The sequence below is a fragment of the Chenopodium quinoa genome, unplaced genomic scaffold (assembly GCF_001683475.1).
Source record: "Chenopodium quinoa cultivar QQ74 unplaced genomic scaffold, ASM168347v1, whole genome shotgun sequence".
Taxonomy (NCBI): domain Eukaryota; kingdom Viridiplantae; phylum Streptophyta; class Magnoliopsida; order Caryophyllales; family Amaranthaceae; genus Chenopodium; species Chenopodium quinoa.
In genome coordinates, this window is record NW_018744504.1 from 1,040,998 (window position 1) to 1,067,158 (window position 26,161).

Consider the following 26,161-nt stretch of genomic DNA (forward strand, 5'->3'; position numbering starts at 1 on the left):
GATGCCTCATATCTTTTTCTAATAACAAAATACACGTGTTAGTAACTTCAAGGAAAATAATAAAATCAAAACAATTAAATTAAATAACTGAAAGAGAGATTTGGGACCAAACCTTTTGAAATTAAAACCTTTCACGTCTAGGGCGAAGGAAACTTCAAACTTGGTTAGGTGTGTCTAGATCTTGTGAATGCGGAATTTTGTATGCGAAAAGCTAGTTTAGAAAAGAGAGAGAGAAAGGATATCAAGAATTTTTTGATGAGAGTTGGTGAGAAGAATTAGAGAGAATTCATAGAGAGTTCATGATTCAAAACGGAGGTTTTAGGAGACTATTTATAGATAAAATCAGCCAGATATGATAAAAAACAAATCAAAGTTTCAAAAAGAATAAAACACGACTGCAGCGCCAAACCCGCGCCTGTCGCAAGACGATGCGCGTGTCGCCGGACGCCAGGTCTGTCGCCAGGCGACAGGTCTGTCGTACGGCGCTGCAAATAGTTTTCCATGCGTTTTCTTATTTTGATAAAATTTAAACGTACGAGAGGGTAAAATTGTATTTTCCTTAAAACACTTCTTTTATTCTAATTAAAACTCTTAAAAGTCAATTTATCAATGCTAATTAAATTAGGATTCTAACGAACCTTCTAGAATATTCTAGAAGACTATAATCAATCCTAATCGCATTAGGAATGATAAATCATAATAGGGCCCTCCTCTAGATCATTAGGCCGCATATAAAGATCAAACCGGACCCAATTTAATAATTTTGCCATAAATTCCTCATTATTTATCGGAATTGGGCTTATAATATATCGTTGGAAATCTCTTTTCAAACCCCATCCAACCACACCATTATTGGACCCTTGACATGGACCAAACCAAACAAGATTGTCTGTTTTCTTAAAGTAGGTTTTAAAAAACAGAGAGAAAGAAAAGAAATAAAACTAACCGCAACACTAGACTTTCCACACTTTCACTTCATTCGATTATGATTCGACGCAAAAGGTACTCATCACTGGGTTTAGTTTTGGGGAAACACAAATGGGTGTCCATAGGTTCAAACCTACTGACAATCCTTACTACCACTTAAGAGCTTTAGAAACTATGATGAATATTAAGGGGATAGATAGGAAAGTATTTCATTCTTTGTTCTCCCTATCACTTAAAACCGTTTTCCAACAATGGTTCTTTTCTCTTGACAAAGAAAAGATTTCTACTAATTGGGATGGAATAGTGAACGCTTTCATCGATAGGTACAAGTGTAATATTCAGGTTGAGACTGATCATAGAGAACTTGAAATATTAAAGAAAAAAGAGAACGAGGTTTCACCTCCTTCTTTAATAGGTGGAGGGAAACTTCTGCCAAGATGGTTGAGGTGCCTAGTGAAAAAGATTATGTGAGGATGTTCATCAAGAACCTCCAGGAAAAATATTCTAAGCATCTCAAGTACCAAAGCAATTAATTACTTTAAAGGCCGTTTATGACGTAGGAATCAACATTGAAGACGACCTTGCAAAGTAAAAAGCTGCTAACAACTTCAACAGTGGCTGGAAAAGAAAGAAGAACAACAATCCTTCTTCTTCCAAAACTACCCACTCAAACAATATTAGCACCTTCAATTTGAATGAAGTCCTTGCTATGAATAATCAAGGACAAAAGAAGCCATTTAGGAAGAACTTTACTCCTATTAGCATGAGTTATGACACCGCATTTGATCGCCTTCATGCAAAAGGTCTTCTAACTCTCATTGGACCATTTGGAGATCCACCAGTCGAGAGGTGGACGGCTAACTAGAACCCCAATGCACATTGTAAGTATTATTAAGGTAGGGGTCACCTTACTGAAAACTGTTAGAAGTTAAAGGAAGCTATTCAAGATCTGATTGATAGCAACAAGCTTCCACTAGATCCTACAATCAAGAAGCCAAGTATCAATAATGCCCCACTTTCAGATTCCTTGGCTATTTCCGATGAGGGAAATGACATCGACCCGTCTTCCCTCATCGAACCAGTCAAAGAAACTTATTCCCTCATCTAAAAGGAGTGACAAGTCGTACACTCCAATTGGGACCTCTTATGCTAACATGTTCCAAAGGCTCTTCGAGAGTGGGAAGATCAATCCTCTCGAGCCAAGACCATTTGAATCATTAAAGAGGACAGACATATTCTATTGTCCATTCCATCACTCAGGAGGACATATTATAGAGCATTGTTTTAAGTTTAAAGACCTCATCCAGAAATTAATCGACAATAAGAAGTTGGTCCAAATCCTAGTAGAAAGGGATGTTAGCATCAACGGAGTCTGGGAAAGTGATGATGAGGATATCTACCTCAAAGATGTGGAGGAAACTCCACTTTCCACAATATACCCAATGGATGATATTTGGGGTGAAGAGGATCCATCCATATATGTCCTCATAAGATCAGGGAGAGTGCAACCTTTCATCACTACACAACCTATCCCTACCACTCAACAAATTCCCATACCGATCATAGAATTCAACGACATTGTCAAACAACTAAAGAAGACTAAGGTCAAAATGAACGTATGAAAGCTATTAGCCACATCGTGTGAACATAGAATCGTGGTAATGGATGCTTTGGATAAAGTAGGGATAAACTTAGAAACCACTCCTGAGGGATTAGCTAATTTCCTCACGAGTGACCTTCCAAGTCCCATCAACTTAATCACCTTTTCTGACAAAGACTTACCTCCAAAAGATGATAAACACAACAAAGCCTTGAACCTCACAGTAGTCTGCAAAAGGATGAATGTCCCAATGACTCTTGTAGATAATGGGTCAGCAATTAATGTTTGTCCATTACGAACTGCGAGGATGTTGAGGATAAGGGACGAAGATATATCTCCATCAACACAAGGTATAAGAGCTTATGACAACACTCGTTACCAAGCTCTTGGGACCATTACCATGAATGTCACTGTCGGAGTTATAGAGCATGCTACGACTTTCCAAGTGGTTAACATCAAAGCCTCCTTTAACTTTTTGTTGGGACGCCTTTGGCTTCATGACCTTAAGTTCGTCCCTTCATCACTTCATCAACAAGTGAAAGCCATAGTTGGAAGAATTCCTGTCACCATCAACGCTTCCTAATTGAGAATAAAAACAATTAATAAACCTCTTATAAATGTGGAGCACGATAAAAACGATGATGATTTATGGGGCTTCAACGCGGAAGAGGTCTCCTCTTTTCCACGACCTCCATTCAAACATGATAGTTAATGGCATACTTTGAAAACAAGGAAACTTTCCCGGAATGACTCTAGGAAAGAAGAAAGGAGTAGCCATGCAAACGAAATCGCCTGGCCTTCCTAAATTAGATACTTTTGGACTTGGTTTTGAACCAACTCTGAAAGACTATAAGCAAGCCCGGGAAAAGGCTAATGTGTGGAGGAATGCTCGTACCCACAAGAAAGCAAACCTAATGGATGAATATCCCCTCACATTAAATGGACAATTTATAAGAGAGGGTGAAAATTATCCATGCTATGAATATCTCGAGCCCTTTGTGAAAGATGGAATAAGACCACCTGGGTTCGAGATCTTCCTAGATTGTCACTTCCTAGATGACATCCCAACTCCTATCTATAAGGAGAAAGCACCCCCATACTTTGACTTCAATGTCATGAGACTCCTTTTCAGGCACGAGAAAAATGAGCCGAAATATATTAAAGATAACTCCGCGCTAATTCAGACAGCACTACAAAGTGAGAGCTTTAACCCCTCAAAGCTTATCACTCCGGCAGGCGGACTAGTCAAGGGATGGCGAAAGACTGTGAAAGTGACTACACCAAGCGGACGGAAGATCGCTATAACGACAAGACAAGGACCCATGTTCGAAAAGTTGTCTGAGTCTGAGTCTGAGTCTTCCCCGGTTGAGTCTTCAAAATCTCTAGATATAGCACCTCTCCCTAGCTCTTATTTAGCTTCTTTTCCTAGGATAGTTAGTAGTCAAGTCCCAATGGACATCTCTTTATTTGATGTAATTTAATGATTTTAGAGTTTAATAACATGTCTTCTTTTTCTTAATCCTCGTGTCACTCTTTAACTCAATATGACAAACATTGCTTAACTAACAATGAAAATGACAAAGAGATAATTAAAGTAGTGGAAACACATGTAAACAAAACACCAATAATAGAAGATACTGATACGGTGGATATTTCAAAGGATCCAAACATAAAAGAGAAGTCAAAATCGGACTAACTCTTACTATAAAAGAAAGAACCGGTTTAATTAATCTACTAATAAAAGAATTCATCGATGTATTTGCTTGGTCATATGAAGATATGCCAGGAACAAATAGAGAAATAGCTCAACACACAATACCACTAATTCCAGGAATGAAACCTGTAAAAAAAAATTTACATCAAATGAAACCCGACGTAGCTCTTAAAATAAAAGAAGAAGTTCAAAAATAGATTACTGCAGGTTTTATCAGAGTATCTAAGTACCCAGAATGGGTTGCAAATGTGGTACTAGTTCCAACGAAAGATGGAAGGGTAAGAATGTGTGTCGACTACAGGGATTTAAGTAAGGCAAGTCCAAAGGACGACTTCCCTTTACCACACATCGACATTTTGGTAGATAATACAACAAATCATGCGCTTCTCTCATTTATGGATGGATACGCGGGATACAACCAGATTCTCATGGTCGAAGAGGATAAGGAAAAGACTACAGTCATAATGCCATGGGGCACTTACTGCTACACGGTAATGCCATTCGGGTTGAAAAAACGTCGGTGCCACTTACCAAAGAGCAGCGACTGCCTTGTTGCATGACATGATGCACAAAGAAGTTGAGGTTTACGTGGATGATATGATTGTGAAATCAAAAGATCGTCCAGGACATTTAATAGCCTTAGAAAATTCTTTGAAAGGCTGCGAAAGTATAACATGAGTTTAAATCCATCTAAATGTTCCTTTAGAGTAACCTTAGGTAAACTCTTGGGATAGGGTATTAGCTCTAGAGTAATAGAGATAGACCTAACCAAGATTAAAGCAATCATGTTAATGCCACCGCCTACGATAGAGAAACAAATTTGAGGATTCATTAGCCGATTGCAATATATAAGTAGGTTCATATCCAAGTTAACCACAATATGTGAACCTATATTCAAGAAATTGAAGAAGAACGTGCGAGTTATATGGGACGATGAGTGCCAAAAATCCTTTGAGAAAATCAAAGCCTATCTCCCTAATCCTCCCGTACTGGCACATGCGCTCCCAAGAATCCCTCCAAGGTTATATCTGACAGTCACCAAAGAGACAATGGGAGCTATGCTCGCACAAGAATTAGAAGGAAAAGCAAACGCCATATACTAATTAAGCAAAAAGATGCTCGAGTATTAAGTACGCTATACACCACTTGAAAAATTCTGCCTCGCATTAGTGTGGGCCACAACCAAGTTAAGACACTACATGCTCGTTCATACAGTCTATGTAGTATCTCAGATAAAACAATCAAAGTATCTCTTCGAGAAATCTACACTCAATGGGAAAATATCAAGATGGATAGTCAATTTCGTCCAATTCGATGTAAGGTTTATGCCTCAAAAGGCTATTAAAGAATCGGTGGTCTTAGACTTCTTAGCGGACTTCCCAATAGAAGATTCGACTCCCATACATGAAAATGAGTTTCCGAATGAAGATTAATGCTTACAGAGGATGATACATGAACGTTATACTTCGATGGAGCATCAAACCAAAAAGGTTGTTGTGTGGGAGTATTGTTAGTATCACCAAAAGAAGAACACGTCCCAATCTCTATATAGTTAGATTTTAACGTTACCAATAATGCTGCAGAATATGAAGCTTGTGTGGTAGGCTTCGAAACAACTTTAGCATTGGGAGTAAAGAAGCTTCGAATGTTTGGAGATTCTTCTCTAATAATCAACCAGATTTCCAAAAGGTGGAAAGTAAGGAGCAAGACCTTGGACCCTTACCAAAAATATCTGGAAACTCTAACTAATCAGTTAGAAAAGGTAGAATACACCTATGTACCAAGGGAGGAAAACTAATTTGCTGATGCTTTGGCAAGGCTAGCCTCGATGGTTAGAATTCCCACAGAAATCAAGAAAATGCCCTTGACAATAGAAAAGAGGCATAAACCGGCTTACATTCAAGCAATAGAGGATGATGAGGTAGTTCAAGAAGAAGAAGAAGAACCTTAGTATACAGACATCCTCAACTATGTCACCAAAGGAGAATATCCACTCCACGCTGACAAAAAAGCAAAACGAGCCCTAAGGCTTTTGGCTTCCCAATATGTACTCATAGACAATGAGCTACACAAAAGGGTACCTAAAGATTGAGCTCTCTTATGCATAAGCGAAAAGGAATCCCAAAGAGTAATGAGAATAATCTATGAAGGAGTATGTGGAACTCATGTGAACGGCAAGATACTAGTCCAAAAGATAATGCGCGAAGGGTATTATTAGACTACAATGAATAAGGACCGTTATCACTATGTGAAAAGATGTCCTAAACTCAAAATATATGCCAACTTAAAGCACATTTCTCCATCACTCCTTTACACCTACACTTCACCATGGTCATTCTCAACATGGGGAATAGATATTATTGGGAAAATTACTCTTCCTGGGACAGAAGGACATGAATACATCCTAGTAGCAATTGACTATTTTACAAAATGGGTTGAGGCAGCATCGTATGCAAAACTCACTGCAAAGCAAGCACTCTTTATCAAAAGAAACATCATATGTCTATATAGAGTCCCACATGAAATGATAATTGACAATGGAACTCACTTTCAAGCAGAATGTGAATAATTTCTACAAAAGTATGGCATTCAACACCATCACTCTTCCCCATATAGGCCTCAAGCAAATGGTGCAGTAGAGGCAGCTAATAAAAATTTAAAATATTATCATCGAGAAAATGATGGAAAATTACAAAGATTTGCCTGACAAACTCCACTTTGCTCTTTGGGGTTATTGTACGTCAATTCGCTCATCAACAGGAAATCCACCATTCTCCTTAGTCTATGGAATGGATGTCGTACAACCTGTAGAGCTAGAAATACCTTCCCTGTGCATTGTGTTGGAAAGTAAACTCGATGAAGTTGAATGGACTATAGCAAGATACGAAGAGTTAATTCTACTTGATGAAAAGCGACTAGAAGCTCTACATCATACTCAATGCTACCAAATTGTATGGCTAGGCACTTTAATAAGAATGTCAAGACAAGAAATGTCAAGGTAGGAGACTTGGTGTTAAAAGCATTAAGGAAGAATGTTCTAGAACCAAGAAGCCAGTTTAGGCCCAATTTGTCTAGACCATACATTGTCAAAACCATCCTATCAGGAGGTGCTGCAAAATTAACTGACGTGGATGGTAATGAATTTTCAAACATGACAAATGTTGACCAATTTAAGAAATACTACCCATAATTACTTGAGTAGGATACTTAAGAGAGCTACGCTTGGCTTGATTACTTAGGAAAAGATACGTGGGCAACCTTGAAAGGGTGCGACCAATTTAATTCTCACAAAATTCGATTCTCCGGCAACAGAACAATCAACGCGCAAAGATCAAGTCCTACGCGACGAAACCCAGCTGTTGCACACCGACAGACTCTAGCGCATTGCGACAATTATTTAGGACAGCGACAAACTCCGAATCGAAACGCCAGGGGTTCCGCATCTATCTGGGCAAATTTTGGTGTTTTCTGGAAATTTTTCGACTTCTGTACTCGAATAAATTTCAGAATAATTCAAGTTGTTTTCATTGCTTTAAGAAAAAATTTAAAAATATAAAAGTTAATTTAAATTAAAAAGATGAAATTGCATTAATAAAATAAGTAAAAACAAAAATTACATTATTGTGGAATTTAAATAAAGCTTACAAAAAATTGACTTAATACTAAATTTGTCTAATAAATTGAAAGAAAAGCAATGCTCTAATCTGTCTTCTCCTTCTTATCTCTCTTTTAATTATTTTCCGCTTCCTCCTCATCATCCATTACTTTTGCTAGTAAGCATCCTTTTGAAGACCTACATTCAATCTTGGTGTCAATAGTTTCTCAAATAGCCATTACACCATGTTTCTTTTCAACCCACACTTTCTTTTCTATGGAGTAAGCTTTTTTTTTTCTCTTTATCTTTAGGGCTCTTCTTTTAAGACATGACAGGAGTCTTAAATTCAACCTTTTCACCCAGACGCTCCTTAGGAGGTATTTTCTTGTCCCCTAAGCGGTCTTTCACATTGGTCCTATTCATATTTTGAGCTTTGTTCTTGTCCTTTTGAGATCGACCAAGTATCCATTGCTTCACATCCCTGGACAAAGGAGGAACCCTTTGGGTAACAACTTCCCATAAAGGTCTAGCACACCAATAATCATCGAATCTTTCTACATTCTATGAAACTGGAAATTCATAGGGACGTCGAAGATCACCAGATGGAACAGTTTGAGCTAGACCATATTGTCTCCTCACCCTGGAAGGATAATAAAATGTCAATTTTGACAAGCTAGGAAGATGGCAGAAAGGTTGGCTATTGACACCAACCATCTTCTCAATTTTCCACCAAGGGACAACCCACTTGATGTTAAAGTCGCAAGATTCAAAGATCCTACTCCACTCCCGGCGGCCCATCTATATGGAAAAGCGTTTCTTCCGTCTCACAAAGCAGTTTAGAGTATAGTTGTCGACATTGTCAGGAGGGCTAATTAATTCAAGCCTCTCCATTAGCCACATCTGTAAAAATTCAAATGCAAATAATTATTATTACTATACAGAGTTTAATATTTTTTATTTCTGTAATTAAAAGTAATGATTTTCTACCTATAATAATGTAGAACCTCAAAGAGGTGCTTTTGGATCCTTTTTTAGCGCATCTAAACCAAGCATGGTTTCTCCAAAGATCAAAGGCATTGGATTTCTACCTGATTCAATCTGCTCCATGACAAGTGCTAAAATGGCTTGGCCTTCATTAATATTACCAGTAGTAAGCATATATTGGTTTAACATGCAAAAAAGGAAGGTTTTTCTCCTATATACATGAAAATATTTGGAGCGTGGTCTATCAAAATAAAAACGTGTAAATTCTTTCAAATTAACATTATTTCCATGCACAATATTTTTCAAATCCTTATCCTTAAGGGTAATAAAATGCTCAAAATATTTATAGTAATACTCACTTTTGGAATTACCGCAAGATTTAGGGAAGGGAAGCCTAGTATGGCCCCAAATTCTTCCGGTAAAGGGCAAATTTCATCATAACCAAGTGTAAAGCAATGAGTATTTAAATCCCAATACTCTAAGGCGGTATGAATAAAGTCTATGTCAAGATCTACCCCCTTTATACCATAGATACCCCCATATGGAAAAAGTCAAGTTCTTTTCACTCTTTAGCAGTCATAGACCAGCACCACTCACAAGTGAAATCGCTAAAACTCTTAGACATGATTAAGAATCAAAAGCTATGACTATTTTTAATTTGTTCGACTATGTAGAAATCGTCAGATTTGGGGGCTATTTATGCACAAAAATAGGCGCAATCCGAATCCCGCTCGAATTCGGAAAAATCATTCCAGCGCCATGCCACAGAAAACATGCATGGTGTACTGTTGCATTGCCCCATACAGTATTATGTCGCGCCAGCCTTGTTTGCTATGCTAACCCAGTTTTCTTGACTTTGACTGGATTTTGTACCATGATTTTATGGTTTTTACCTTTATTTACAGAAAATTAGCCAAATCCTTCATTGTAAATTTTTTTTGTAACATTTTGAATTTAATTTAATTTAAGATCGATTTTTATTTTTCATTTTTTTGGGGGGAGAAAGTCGGATACCCTCCATAGATAATGAAAATGACATAAATTTTTAAGCATAATAAAACGAAAAATAAAAATGCAAAGCTGAAAATAAAATCATATATATACAAGTGTCGGAGTCAAATAAGCAAAAACCTACAAAGTCAAAATAAAAACTACATGTACACCTATGATGGCGGACCCTGCAAATGGGAGGAACATTAAACATATCGAAAAATTGTACAGTCCGAGGAGTAAAACCTTTACCCGCAGTCTAATCCGAAGGAGCCAAAATCGATAGAGTAGGGCCAGCCCATCCAGGCTCACCCTGCTACTGTACTCGTAAGTGTTAAGGCTGTCGAGGTTGTTGTGGGTGTTGTGGCGACGAGCCAACCTCGTACGTCCCACCAAGCACTAAAGGAGCTGACGTCATTCTGCCTTGGCCAGTCGGTCCCCCAACGCACCCTTAGACAAAGAGCCAAAACTGTCTAATCTTACAGTACGATCTGAGTCCTCATGACCACCCTGGCTCCCAACCGAGGTCCGACGACGCCTTGAGTCAGACCCCAATCTCTCTCTCCTAGCCTAAGGTTTCACACGAGCGCGCGTCGGAATAACGAGCTAAAATAGAAAAGAAAGTCAAGTCAAGTATCGAAAAGCAAATATAAACATAAAAGGAGTCAAGAGAAGTACCTCCATGCCATCGTCACCACGACAACACATGGCTTGGTGGCTCAGCCTCACGAGTTGGTAGCGGAAGGCGTCCATACCCCTAGCCATCATCAGCATCACCTCGCGAGAAAACTGCCAAGATACAAAGTTAGAAATAACCAAGTATACATATAAATAAGATAATAGATAAAGTGACTCATCGAAGTCTATTATCGAGGTATCAACTCCTCTATGATACGACATGGCTCAGGAGCCAGAGGAACCATCTCATCAATAGGACTAAAAAAGCCCTAGTAGACAATGGACACCGGCGGAGGCACGAACTCCCTGGTCGAAGCCTGTCAGGTGAAACCCGAATGATTAGGATTGACTCGGGGGCTATCAAATGAACAAATAAAAAATACAAATGATACCTCTCTCGACTTTGGCATGCAAGGTGGAGGAGCCAAGTGCGACAAAAGCCTCTCCTCAAATCTACGGTTCGAATGGATATGACTCCTCCGATTTGAACCAACAGGTGTCCTAGCTGCACGACCTCTCAGCCTCGTCGGATCGAACATGTGGCCATGAGGACAAGAAGGAACAACAAAAGAATCCGAGGAGTACTGAATCGCAACTCTCTCGCCCAAATAGACCACAACATCATACATCCCCTAAAAATACCGACGCTGGGCAGTATACTGCACGACTAGTGCAGGGAAGATGAAGTCATCCCATAGCCGAAATCGAACCTTAGGCTCCTCAAAACGAACACCTATCAGGTCAAATCCTGCTAAGGGTAATATAAACATAGAGTGTGAAGAAGCATACCGAGGGAAGTGACTCTTGAACACAAACAGTAGCAGTCTGGTCTTTCACACGACCTCCCCAACTGGCACCAATAGGGAGCCCGCGAAGCGATGGCCTCGCCGGTAAAAAAGAAGGGAAATACTCGTAGAACTTGACCTATAAGACAGGATAAAGTGTCAGAAAAAGCTAAACACAAAACCTAAAGCAAGCTTTGGTTAAAAGAGATATACCTATACTTTCCCTCAGAAACTGGAAAGCGTGACCTCCCCTTCATAACTGCGACAGCGACAAGCGAGTCGCAATCCAAGCAGGAAGTCAGCATAGGCCAAGCTAGCCCAATCATATGATCCGACCATACGAAGGTCACGGAGAGCAGGGAAGTAGTAGAGTAGCACACGGATACCCTTGTCAGGGGAGAAGGTCCCTAAAAAAACAATCAAAGTAAAGATTCGCACCCGCTGCTCAAGGGTAATCGCACTATCATGAAAGGCCTTCATCAACATGGTCTGGCAGATGGACCGACTGCTGATCTGAGTAGGTTGAGCCTCAGCACGATCTTGAATAGCTATGGGTTCGATCAACTCCTCTACCTCTAGAGAGTATATTGTGATGTCGCTGCCAAAAGGCACCGCCGTCGCCCGGATCTCTAGATCGGTGATGAAAGAAAATTCGAGAGGAGTGATAGTCATCTCGCCCCACAGAAAGTGAAAAGTGTTGGTGGTGTCCCAAAAGAACTCCATCATAGCTCAAACCAAACAGCGGCCTGACGTGAAATAATGAACGGCCCGTGTAGCCAGAAGAAGAGGAGTCAGACCACAAGACGCCCAAAGCTCGCGCAACTCGATGTAGTCGCGAAAGTATAGGCCATATATCTAACCAAGAGATGCGTGGCAACGAATACGGTCGCCTGTGATCCTGAGTTACACGCGATCCGAGATGTGAAAGTGAGGAGCAAAGTAGAGAGTGCGCTTGTCCCACTCGGGGAACTCTCCAAAGCTGGTAGAAGCTCCCTTGCCTATGTTAACAGGCTCGTCCTCTTGATGAGCGTTGCAGGAGTGAGAACTAGAGCCGCGATGTCTATCAATGCTAAATTATGAAAAAAAATAATAATCAAAGTTTCTATGGTATCTAAGGTTCGCCTGGCCGCATGATACTATGTTCAAACAAAAAAAGAGTACGTAGTACTAAAACAGAGTACGATTTTGATTCAAGAAGAAATAACATTTTCAAACAATCAAACAATTTCTTACTATAATATAGCAAATATTGTGATAAATTTAGCATGAATAACTATCAAGAACATCAAGAATGAGCCACATTGTTCTCACGAACGGAAAGGGGTCAACAATGGCAAAATGTTCATTTCTTCACGAAATTGAGTCAAACAAGTCTCAAAACACTCCCAAGGCAATATACAAGCATAAGCAAAATGATTCATGGCATAAAATTCAACAAATAAAGCAAAATAAACATAATTGTCCTTCGAATTTTCAAAAACCCGCAAACAAACATGCGCAAAATTGAGAAAAATCGGTGTGAGTTTGGAGAAAACTTACATAGATCGGGAAACTAGAGATTGAAAGCTTCGATTTGAAAAAAACTTGAGCGATTTCGGTTGAGAAACAAGAAAGAACGAAGAAGAGGAAGATTTTCGAAAACTAGAGCAAAAAACGATCAGCCACGGCGAAATGAAGGAGAAGGGGTTTAAATCCGAAAATCCCAACTCTATCGCCAAATGACAGAAATCAAGGGCAGCGTGATCCTTGTCGCGTCGCGACAAAGCAGTTGTGTCGCGACAACAAGTTCTTGCGGGCGCTGGCTTAGCGATAGGAAACATGGCCCCCATATTCGTCTATGCGGACCTAATGCAGCATTTTGGGTTCCTTGGTACGCTAGTTAGCCCATATAAGAAAATTGACATGATTAGTAGCCGGCTTGATTATAATCGCAGAAAGTGATCAACTTGACAACTATCGTCTCACTTAGCTTAAAGCGCCTATGTATTAATTAGCTCATCACAAGCACCAAGGTCATGGTTCACAAGCAAGCACAAGCGCCAAGGTACCGACTCATTAAAAATGCGCCGAGGTACTAGTATAGTGAGGAATTACAATGAAGTAACAACAAAAAGCAAAGCACAGAGGATCAACAAGAGGTGGTCTTCGATAACGTTCCTAGGAAGGTTATCATTATAAAACTGAATATGGATACAAGCAGCGGTCTTTGACGATATCCCGAGGCATAGGGGAGATTGTCTAAAACAGCGAGGCACAACCATGGCGAGGTACGGCCACAACTCTGAAGGTCGCTACAAGCAGCAGTCTTCGACGATGTCCCGAGGTAGAGAGGAGATTGTCTATAACGGCGAGGCACAACCATGGCGAGGTACTGTCACAACCCTGAAGATGGAGAGGCATAGTATCCTTCGATGATGTTCCCGAGGCACTTTGGAGGATTGTCACAAAAAAATGAAGATAGCGAGGCATTGTTACCTTCAGATGGCGTTCACGAGGCACTATGGAGGTCGTCACCAAAAAATGTAGCAACAAAATTGGTTACTCTAGAGACGTGTGCTCGACGGTGCGAGATACACATTTCTTAACTCTTTTATCTGTTTAATTAACGCTAGTTTGAAGGTATCGGCGTTATAGGATGATTTAGGATCGCAAATTGTTCTGAATCATTCTCCGTCCCTATGGCTACTTTAACTTTTGTTTTCGAAACATGCGTTTCTCCAAACTCAGTCAAAGTAGGGCCGTTATGGTCCAAATACTAATTTGGGTCTGAAATGGTTTTATGGCTCAATGATCTAGTGGAGGGCCTATTATTTATTATTCCTAAAATTATTAGGATTGATTATAGTCTTCTAGAATAGTCTAGAAGGATATTTTGAGTTCTAATAGCATTAGCATTGATAATTAATATTTTAGAAAAATAATGAATTTGGTTTGAAATAAAACAAGTGTTTTATTATGATAAATTTGATTTAAAATTGATTAAACAGAGTTTTTATCGCTTAATTACATTAAGAGAGGATTCCGTACAAAAAAAATATGTTAATATAATATGTTGTTGGATTTGTCATAATGTCTACTTTTATAAATTAATTTTTTCATAACTTTTACTAATCTCTCGTTAAAAATAGTGATGGTGAAAATTGTGTCTTGTCCAATGTGCAAATTTAACTATAGCTTATTAAAAAAAAAGAAATAATAAAAAAAAACATAGTAGTAATTTTTTATAATCCCTCCATCCCAACCCTTTTTATTGTTCCCATTTGAAATCTTGACACTATTCATAATATGAGAAAATCTTTTAAATTACTCTTAATATACAATACATAACATAGACATGTTGGGTCTTATTTAATTCGTCTCGATGAATATATTATTAATATTTAATTGTTATATATTTTACTAATAGGCAATTAGGCAACTAACAATATTTATAGTGATCAAAGTGTTGCATTAGCAAACGTGCAAGTCCAAATGGAAACTATAAAAAGGGACGGAGGGAGTAGATTCATGATTACATACTATAAAAGTTAATGTGATTATTAGTCTAATGTATAATGAGTTTTTTGTAAGATAAAATTTATGGAAAATGTTATACATAGTCCTTAGGGCTACATATAAGCATTAAATATACACTTGAAAATCGTAAAAAGTTAAGAAATTATCAAAATATAAACACTAATAACACTGATTTACGCGTGTTTTGTCATGAATTTCTAATTTTATTCAATTTCCAAGAGTATATTTAATGCTTATATATAGCTCTTAGGGCTATATATAACATTACCCAAAATTTATTATTAGAAAAATAATAACTTTTGTAGTATAAAGGGTAACTTTAAATACTTTTAAAATAAGGTTAACCCATTTTATAATAAATTAACATAAACTCGCGTTTTTGGAGAATCTGTGAAGACTCAATAGATAATGGAGAACAAAATATTTAGATCTATACAATTAATTATTACCTCGGTTTTACGTTTTTTGCAACTTTGAAATATTTTATATCACACAAATAATACCCCAACGGGGTGTTTGGCAACAAGGATAGGGATGATGAGGATAAGAAGGTTGGATAAAGATAGGGAATTATTAGGTGGGATAAGGATAAAATTATGAAATTTATTGTTTGGAATGAGGTTGGAATTAAATTAGGCTAACTAGCAAATTCACTTAACTATCCTTACTAATTTTTTTCCTCTCTCCTCTTTCTTCCCTTTTAATAAGGGCAAATATGTCTTTTAATTTTTAATTTTTATCCCCAAACCTTATACTTGCTCCCCCTTGTTATAGAGATAGAGATATAAGCCCCAATTTAGTCCCCATCCCTTTTATATGGGATAACTTGTATCCCCTCAAACAAACAAGAGATAATGGGACATGAGGAATTATAAATCCTTATCCCACCAATAATCCCCACAAACAAACATGCTAAAAGTAAAATATATATATATATATATATATATATATATATATATATATATATATATATATATATATATATATATGTAATGGAGGTAAAAAATGATTGTGTACGGACCACGAAATTACATAAATTTACAAATCCTTGATTCTTATATTTGTGTAGGACCAACTCTTTGCCACGGGACCAATCTTCTATTACTTTGTAGTAAAGTCATCCCATTACACTCAATTATCCATTCACTAACTGGGAAAAGCCCATACTTAACAACTTTTCGTCTAGCCTCGTTAGTTAAGTTGGGAGATATCTTGTATTTTCCTATTTGTTTATTATCATTAAACATATCTCTATTGATTGATGATCATGTCTATAACAATTTAGTGATCTTTATTACCTATATAAGAAATCCATAGTTTATTATAAGTTGACATTTTTATTATTGTTTCAATATTTTTAATAAAACCTTTTTGTATTACTTGACAAGGTTAAAATAATTGAAAACTTCTTAATAGTATCTAGTTTGTTTGGCATCATTTTTGGTTTTCAGTTTCCTGTTTTTTTTTTAAACTAAAAACCAAAAACAAAAGGTGTTTCCACTATTCTGTTGTCAGTTTTCAAAATTATCATGATTTTAATAAGTCTATATAACTTTTGATTCATTATGTGACATATATAATATACTTTTAAAAAATAAAAAACCAAAAAACAGAAAGCAACAGTGATGCCAAACGAACCCTAAGATTTAGGTTTTTCTCTTTGGTAATCAAACTATAATAATGATATCATTTTAAGTGATAAACCTGTGTTTGTCTATTGTTATATATATGTGGCTTTACTAAGCATTTTATTGTGGTAAATAAAAAATTATTACAGGTTAAATTAATTAAGGTTCGCGGTACATATACAGATTAATATAAGCTCCTTATAAAAGATTGTTATTCCTTCTTCTCGCATTTAAAAAAAAAAAAAAAAAAAAAAAAAGGAAGAAGTCCCTATATAGATTAATATAAGCTCCCTGTAAAAGATTGTTATTCCTTCTTCTCGCAAAAAAAAAAAAAAAAAAAAATAAAAAATAAAAAAAACTCCCTATTAAAGTTTGTTTTTCTTCGTTTCACACTAAAACAAAATGAGCTAGGCTATAATTGACCTAGAGGTGAAGGAAAACAATTTTCAATGAAAACATATGCGTCTTTCTAGTTCAAAATAGCTAATCAGTTTGAAAACATGCAAGTCTTTTCATAATTGTTTATAATATAAGAGTATTTCTACATGGTAATATCTAACTTTCTACATGGTAGAAATTTGACTTGTCCATATTTGCCCTTACAATTGTTAGAGAACAAGATTCTGGTGTTTTATTAACCTTTAACTTAACACAAGTAATAAAATTACTATATTATCCTCCAAATTAACATGTCCCCTCCCCCCCAAAAAAAACAAACAAACTGTGGGGAATATTTCAAGCATTAATCCCCTATCTTGAACCCCACTGTGATCATACACTAAAGTACGGTAGCGTCCAAAGAGAAAGAAGATAGAGCAAAAGAGTCGCCAACAAGTTTTTTTAGGAACTTGTAAACCGTTCACGAGGTGAAGGTTACACCCCTTAACGATCCAAAATATCGTCAACTCCATAAGATCTTGAACCAAATAGGGTTCGGGGATGAAGGTACAAATCCAACCTAAAAGATATTGAACCTGCCCTAATAATAGGCCTCTACTTTATTCAGATCATATTCATGTGCGCTTTCTGATTAACATGCAATCAATAGGTTAGCCCTAAACCTGTTTATCTATGTTGGTTGAATTTAATGCACAAATAAATCTATTATTGGCGATCACTTGAATTATAATCAAATTAACCCTAACAAGATTATTAATTATCTTATTAAGCGTGATTACAAGTATCAATTCCCTTTAAACATGCATAAAAGGTGTGATAAAGCAATAACAATAAATATCAAGCAACATAATAATAATCAAAATAATAATAATAATAATAATAATAATAATAATAATAATAATAATAATAATAATAATAATAATAATAATAATAATAATAATAATAATAATAATATTCATAATCATAATCATGTTAAAGCATAAAAATAGCAAGATCCTAGGAATGATACTGTAGGATATATTTCAAGCGTTAATCCCCTAACTTAAACCCCACCGTGATCATACACTAAAGTACGGTGGCGTACAAAAGGGAAGAAGATAGAGCAAAAGAGTCGCCAACAAGTTTTAGGAACTTGTAAACCGTTCACAGGAAGAAGGTTACATCCCTTAACGATCCAAGAGATCGTCAACTCCATAAGGTCTTGAACAAAATAAGGGTTCAGGGATGAAGGTACAAATCTAACCAAAAAGAGATTGAACCTACCCTAATAATAGGCCTCTACTTTATTCTGATCGTATTCATGTGCGCTTTCTGACTAACATGCAATCAATAGGACTACCCTAAACCTGTTTAATCTATGTTGGTTGAATTTAATGCACAAATAAAACTATTATTGGCGATCACTTGAATTATAATCAAATTAAACCTAAACAAGATTATTAAATATCTCATTAAGCGTGATTACAAGTACAAATTCCCTTTAAACATGCATAAAAGGTGTGATCAAGCAATAACAATATATCAAGCAAAATAATAATAATAATAATAATAATAATAATAATAATAATAATAATAATAAACTTATAATCATAACAATCATAATTAAAAATAATCATCATTATAACAATTATAATCATAAATCATAAAGAACAATCATAATAATAATCATCATTAATTAATAATAATAATTATGTTAAAGCATAGCAAGATCCAAGGCATGATACTAACAAGATTAATAACAAACCCTATCATGTCACTAAACAATAAAAAATTAAATCTTTAACCCTAACATGATACTAGGAATCATAAATATTAGGAAGAACATAGGAAGCATCGTAACAATCATATTTGATATTAAATTTACGCTAAACATGATACTAGGAATCATAATAACAACCTAAACATGATTTCTACATCATAACATCAATAAAAACTATTAAAGCACTTACTTTGATGCCTCGTACCTCTTTCTAATAACAAAATACACACGTTAGTAACTTCAAGGAAAATAATAAAATCAAAACAAATAAATTAAATAATTGAAATAGAGATTTGGGACCAAACCCTCAGAAATTAAACCTTTCACGTCTAGGGCGAAGGCAACTTCGAATATGGCTAGGTGTTTCTAGATCTTGACAATGCGTAATTTTGTATGTAAAAAGCGAGTTTAGAAAAAGAGAGAGAGAGAATAAAAAGAAAATTGATGAGAGTTGGCGAATGATTAGAAGAGAATGAGAATGAAAACAAGTTGTAGATGAATATTAATGAAAACTAGTTGTAGGTGAATTCTGGTTAAAACCGGTGAATGAAAACGGATTTTTTACGACGTTATATATAGAAAAAATCAGCCAAAAAGATAAAAATACCAAAACAGAGTCTGAGCACGTGAAACAAGGTTGGCGCCAACGCTGGCCATTGGCACCAGACGCTAACCCTGGCGCCAAGCGCCAAGGCTAGCACTAGGGGCTACAACTAGCGTTTGGCGTTGACTTGAAAATTTACGCGTTTTCCTAAAAATCAGATAAAAATTGCCGTATAGGAGGATAAAATCGTATTTTCCTCAAAAATGCTCTTTGATTTTAATTAGAACTCTGAAAAGTCAACAAAAATCAATTTATCAATGCTAATTGAATTAGGAATGAAAAGAACCTTCTAGAAGAATGTAGAAGACTAAAACCATTCCTAATTGTATTAGGAATGATAAATCTATATCAGGCCCTCCCCTAGATCATTGGGCCACATATAAGGCTCAAACCGGGCCCAGTTTAGTAATTTGGCCATTATCTTGCACCGTCGAGAACACGTCTCTGCAAGTAACCGATTTCCTGCTGCTTTACTGTTGTTTTGATGACCTCCTGCAAGCTAGAAAATGCCATCCTGCTTGAAAACCGCTACGCTTGTAACTGCTTCCAATATAGAAGACTGCTTCGCTTGAAACGATCCTCTCCCGCTATGATAATATTCCACGTCCAAGGGAATACCATCGAAGATTGTTTCGCTTGAAACAATCCTCATCCGCATTGATAATATTCCACGTCCAAGGGAATATCATCGAAGATTATTTCGCTTGAAACAAACTTCATTCGCATCGATAATATTCCACGTCCAAGGGAATACTATCGAAGATTGTTTAGCTTGAAACAATCCTTATCCGCATAGATAATATTCCACGTCCAAGGGAATACTATCGAAGATTGCTTCGCTTGAAACAATCTTCTTCCGTTTTATGACCATCTTCCACGTCTAAGGGAACATGGTCGAAGACAACTTCTCTTGAAATTACCTTCAGTTGTGTGTGACAACTCTCCACAAGCTAGGGAATGTCGTCGAAGATATCCTCGCTTGAAGCCACCCTCATTTGATGAGATAATTTTCGAAAGGAAATTACCAAAGATCTCCGCTTGTCGATCTTTAAAATCTCGCTTGAACTTTACTCCCGCTATGCCTGTATGTCGGCGCTTTTGTTGCTTTGAACCTGTACGCCGGTGTAGGCATCGTTCAAAGTGCGCCTACATTAAAGCATGTGTGAATATGCTTGTCACTCGTAGGAAGTGAGAATTGACATTACGATTAGGGACAAATAAAGTAGGGAGCCGCCAACAAGTTTTTAAGGAACTTGTAAACCGTTCACGGATCATAAAAGACAACCACGAATAAGGGACAACGATATGCAACAACGATTGACCCGTGAAGGTTACACCCCATTCATAATCCATGAGATTAATAACTCCACATGGTTCGGAACCACGAAAGGAGGATCGGGGATGATGGTACGAAGTGAGTCATGGAGTCACATTCTCCTGTATTGGCCTCTACTCGATCCTTGTAGTGAAAAGCATTCATGCGATCTCAAAGGCATACAAACAGAATATTCAATTTTCTCCAAACTATTATTTAGCTAAATTGGTTGAATATTAATGCAACACATAATTCTAAAATATTGTGACCACTTGAATTAATAACTAGATTAAAAAGGAACCTAAATCGGTTTGTCCAAATTATCTTATTAGGCGTGATTTTCAATTACATATTCCCTTAAAACATGCAATATGATGATCAATAAATATAAATATAATAGACATTAATATTGGAAACAATTCAACAATAATAACGTTAGTAAAATCAAATATAAAATAACCCTAATCATGATAATAGCAATATTAAAATAAAATAAGAGTAATTAAATTAATGAATTACTCACATTCCGCACGTTCCTTTAAATTGCTACATCCTGAATAAACTGTTAGTAACATCAATTAAAATGTAAATCAAATTGAAAAAATTTAATTAAATAAAAAGTAGTGTTGATTTAGTCCAAACCCTCAGTTAATTCTACCTTTTCACACCTTGGTTTTAAGTATAGAACTTTGGGTATTGTATGAATTCCTTGGAGTGCTTAAGGGAAGGAATGAAAGAATAGGGAGGCTAGTGTTTAGGCTAAAGAGGGAGAAGAGAATTATTTGATGATCAAGATTTTTTTTTTGATCGAAAAAGGGGAGTTATGACCTCTATTTATAGAGAAAAAAGAAGGTCGAAGAATCAAGAAAAGATAAGAATTCGAATCGGATAAAACTCTTGCGATAGACAGCAGTTTTTGCGGTTTTTGTTTTTATCATATCCTTTGATCCAGAAATCAGAATAAGATAAATAAGATATATTTGGAAATATCTAGAAGTCTACTTTCTAACCCAATTTGAATCAGATTAAAATATTTTGTAGAATAAAAGATATGGCCGAAATAGTGGAACGGTGTCAGTTTTGGATATAGTTTGACATTTTATTCATATCTTTTCCATTATAGCTCAAATTTGATATTATAATATATCATTGGAAATATAATTTCAAGGGATATCCAACCATATAAAATTTGGATAAAAAATATGAGGCACAAAAATAATATCTGTCTATCTTTGAACGTCTTTCAATTCGGATAGAAATAGGATTTAAAAAAAAGGAGTTTTATTCAATTTCAAAGTCTTTAATCTTATCTTTTCAAAATGGATAATTAAGATCTTTTAGAAACTTATAGAAGGTTCCAATTAATCCTAATTGGTTTAGGAATAGGATTAAATAATTTGGACCCTCCACATGATCATTGGGTCGTAGGTAAGGTGGGCTTAGGTTCGGTTTGGGCTCAGTTTAATATTTTGGCCATAACTTATTCGTTATAACTCGGATTTGGGCTTATAATACATAGTTGGAAAGCTCTTTTTAAGACCCATCCAACTATTTAATCATTGACCCATATTATAGACAAAAATAAACTGGATTAAATGTTTTTATAAAAAGGACACGAAATGAATGATTTTAAAGGACACAAAATGAATTATTTTGGGTTTAAAGGCACGAAAAGAGGAAAATAAGTTATGGTTTGGGGAAATGGGATAGGAGTTGGGTTGGTTTATGAAATGGAAATATGGATTTAATCACTCCAAGATTAAATACTCAACCCGACCAATAATGGCGGTGAAAGGTTGTTCATCATCGGGTTTGGTTTTGGGGAGACATTTTTAGGTGTCTACAGTCGGTGCCTTTTGCGAATGAACCATTATGTCGGTGCCTTTTGCGAATGAACCACTATGTCGGTGCCTTTTGTTAATGAGCCAATGCTTAGGCGCTTTAAGCTAAGTGAGATGATCTTTCATCAGGTCGATCACTTTGTGCAATCAAGCCGATTACTAATAATCTTGTCAAATTGCTTAGAGGGGCTAACTGGCGTACCAAGGAACCCAAAATATGTTGCAAGGAGGTAGAACAACCCCAGTGAGCGGCTAAGTGTTCTGGCGCCGCTGAAAAAACAATCAGCGCCACACAAAAAGCCTTAGCGCCAGGCGCTAGGATTGGCGCCAGGAGCCAAGCCTGATTTTTGACGCCAAAGGCTAGCGCTTGGCGCTAGCACAGGGTTTTCCTCAAATACCCATTTCTTCTTCATTTTCGCTGTTTTGCTTCGCCGTGTTCACTCAAAAAACTGCAGAACTTCAATTGCTTGGTTCTTACTCGTTTCTCAACCAAATTCACTCCAATTTTTCGCAAATTAAAGCTCTTTTCAACCATTTTCCCGATTTATGTAAGTTTTCTTCAAACTCACACCGGTTTTCATGAATTTTAGACATGTTTATTCACGAATTTCATGTAAATTCAAAATTTAAAATGTTTAATTCAATTTTTTTATCAAATTTTATGCCATGAAATTGCTTGATTATGTTTATATATTGCCTTGGGAGTAATTTGAGACTTGTTTGACTCAATTTGGTGAAGAAATGAACAATTTTCCATTGTTGGACCCCTTAAGGTCGTGAAGAACAATGTGACCCGTTCTTGATTTTTTTGTTAGCAATTCTTGTCCAATTTGTCACAATAATTACTATATTATTGCAAGAAATTGTTTGATTGCTTGAAAAATGCCGTATATATTCAATTTGAATTTGTGCTCTGTTTTAGTACTACGTATTCTTTTTTTTTTTGCGAACATAGTATCATGCGGCTAGGCGAACCTTAGATACTATAGAACCTTAATTTATGATAATTTTTCACAATGTAGCATGGCTAGATAGCAAGACTCTGTTTCACGGTCCCGAGACACTCGACGGGATCATGAGCCCGTGGAGGATGACGTTGCACCATCCAGTTCACTTGGTCGACTCCCCGAGTGGGATAAGCGGACCCTGTTCTTTGCCCCCGTCAACCACATTTGAGAAGGTGAGACGGGGCATCACGGTCGGGAGGACGTGCTATCACAGTTCCGGCTGTGATGGCTTGGGCAATTTGTACAAGATTTACATCGCCAAGGACCTTGAGATGAGACTCCTATGGGAGTCTTGCGGACTTGCTGCGTTGTTTGAGACCTCCGAGGCGATGGTTTCCTCCAGCGGGGGTCACCACGTAGTGCCTGCTTTGGTGTAGTTCTTCTGGGACACCACCAACACTTTCCACTTCCCTTGGGGTGAGATGATGGTCACTCCTACAGACTTCAGTCTCATCACGGGACTGGAGTTCAGCTCTGTGCCACTGCCGTTTGACAGTGGAATCGACGTCTTTTCTCCCGAGGTCGAGGAGTTGTTGGGGCCGTCACTATTCGGCCCCGAGCTGAGGTCGAATCGTCTCAGTTCAGTGCCAGGGGGATTCACCGCAAGACGCTGGCAGCGGCTTTCGATGACGATGCGACCACCCGAGAGCAGCGGGTGCGCATCTTTGCGCTGATGTTGTTTTCAGGGGCGTTCTCCCCTAACAAGGGTAGTAGGGCGTTGCTTTACTACCTTCCTGTTGTCCGCGATCTACACCGGATCGTGACTTATGACTGGGCCAGCTTGGCCTACGCTGACTTCATTCGTGCACTAAGGGACTCGTGTCGACACCGGTCCTTTGGGACGAATGTTGCTTTGTCCGCCTTTTAGAGAGTCATAGAGGTAAACAATATTCCTTATAAGGTTTAGCTCTACATTTTAGCTAACACTTGCTTATAATTTTAACTCCTTGTAGATCTGGTTCTACGAGTACTTCCCCTCTACTGCGCCGGCGAGACCGTCGCCGCGCAGATTTCCAGTGAGTGCTTCTTGGGGCAGCGCCGCGTGGGGATGTCCACTACATATGTCCGCCACTACATTATCGTGGTACGATTTCTTCTTATTTGCCTCTTTGTGATGCTTTAGGTAATATCTCGCCTGATTGATGCTCTTTGCAGGGGCCTAAGGTGGTGTACCGGCCGTGGGTCGGCTTGGTAGTCCCTGGGTTAGCCGCACAGTACTCTGCTGAGCGTTGCTATTTCCTGGGGACTTATGGAGTGATCGCATACCTGGGATAGAGGGTTCCTAGACAACATTCCTCCGATGTTTCTGTCGTTCCTGCTCCTCCACCACGTCACATGTTCGACGCCGCGAGATTGTTGGGCATGTCCGAGGGAGCTGGCACCCCTTGGCAGTCTTACGCGATCCCCGGGCGGTGCTATGCTAAGAAGCTACTGCCGTTGTTAGCTTTAGCCCCTGTACCGGCTGAGGATGTGGGGGTAAGATTTTTCAGCTTTTACTTTCCGTTAAGCAGCCCCCAAGTGATGCTTTACTGACTTTGTTTTTTGCTTTATCAGGACGATGCTACTGAGTTCGTGCCACCCCGTATGTCTATCCATTACTAGGGGACATACGGGCCAATCGAGGAGATGATTCCTCCGGCTCCCGAGGGCGAGCGCTTCGTAGAGCGATCGATTCCTCGCCGCCAGACTCGAGTAAGCTTAGTTATTTGCAATTTTTGTCCATATATATTATGCATGTTTATTGACTTATTTCTTTGACATTTCTCGCGCGAGGTGGTTTCAGCGATGGTACGATGTATAGATGCCTTCCGGAGCCAGCTCGTCCGAATGAGGAATGCGGCTACCTGTCGTCGGGACGACGCCGTCAAGGAGGTAGTTTGTCTTTCATATGTTTTTGCATTTATGCTTCGATTTTGCCTTGTTTCTAATTCAATTCTTTTTGCAGGGTCAGCCTATTGCTTCTCATATCCGCACGAGACCTGAGGTGCGGAGTGATCCGGCGAGGTCTAGCTCGAGACGTCGCCGTACTACGTCAGGGGGTAGAGGCGGTCGTTCTGAGGTTGCCCGTGCTGATGTTGCGGAGGGCTCTGGTTCTTCTTCTGAGGGTGCTCATGCTGCACCAGTAGGCCAGGGAAAGGTTATCTCGGCTTTTAGAGGTGGTGGGATGTACGAGGTGGGCTCGTCATCGCAGCAGCCACCGCAGCCTCAGCCTCAGGTTGATCTCGGGTGGAGTGGACCCACGTTGAGCTTTCCTCCTCCTGCGAAGACTGGAGCTAGAGCCGGAGTTGGTGGAGAGGTGACTCCATGTACGGCGCAGTTTTACGAGATGATAGGTGTACTTCCCCCGTCGCCGTAGCTTGTTCTTGTAATTTTTTTTTTTATATTTTGACTTTGTATAGAACTTTTCCTTTTAGTTAGAATCATTAGACATATTTTGTATATACATACTTATTATGAGTTTATTTTATTTATCATGTTTATTTTTTATTTTTTTATTTATATTATTATGTGCCTGTTTGTGTGTGCAAGAAAGTGTGACAAGTAATTTTGCGCAAAAATTCCAAAATTTTTATTATTGATGGAGGGTATCCGACTGTCTCCCCCAAAAAGAAAAATGAAAAAAGGAAAAGTCAAATAAAAGCTTGTGTTTATAAAAAACTTTGGAAATTAATCTAAATAATATCCAAAAAAGAATAATATAATAATATAATAGCTATATTAATTAAAAGAAGAATAAAAAAGATGTTTAGAAAAGATAACGGAGCCGTAAAGTCATTAGTCGACTCGAATTAAGGTAAAAACGCGATTTTAGAAAGCGC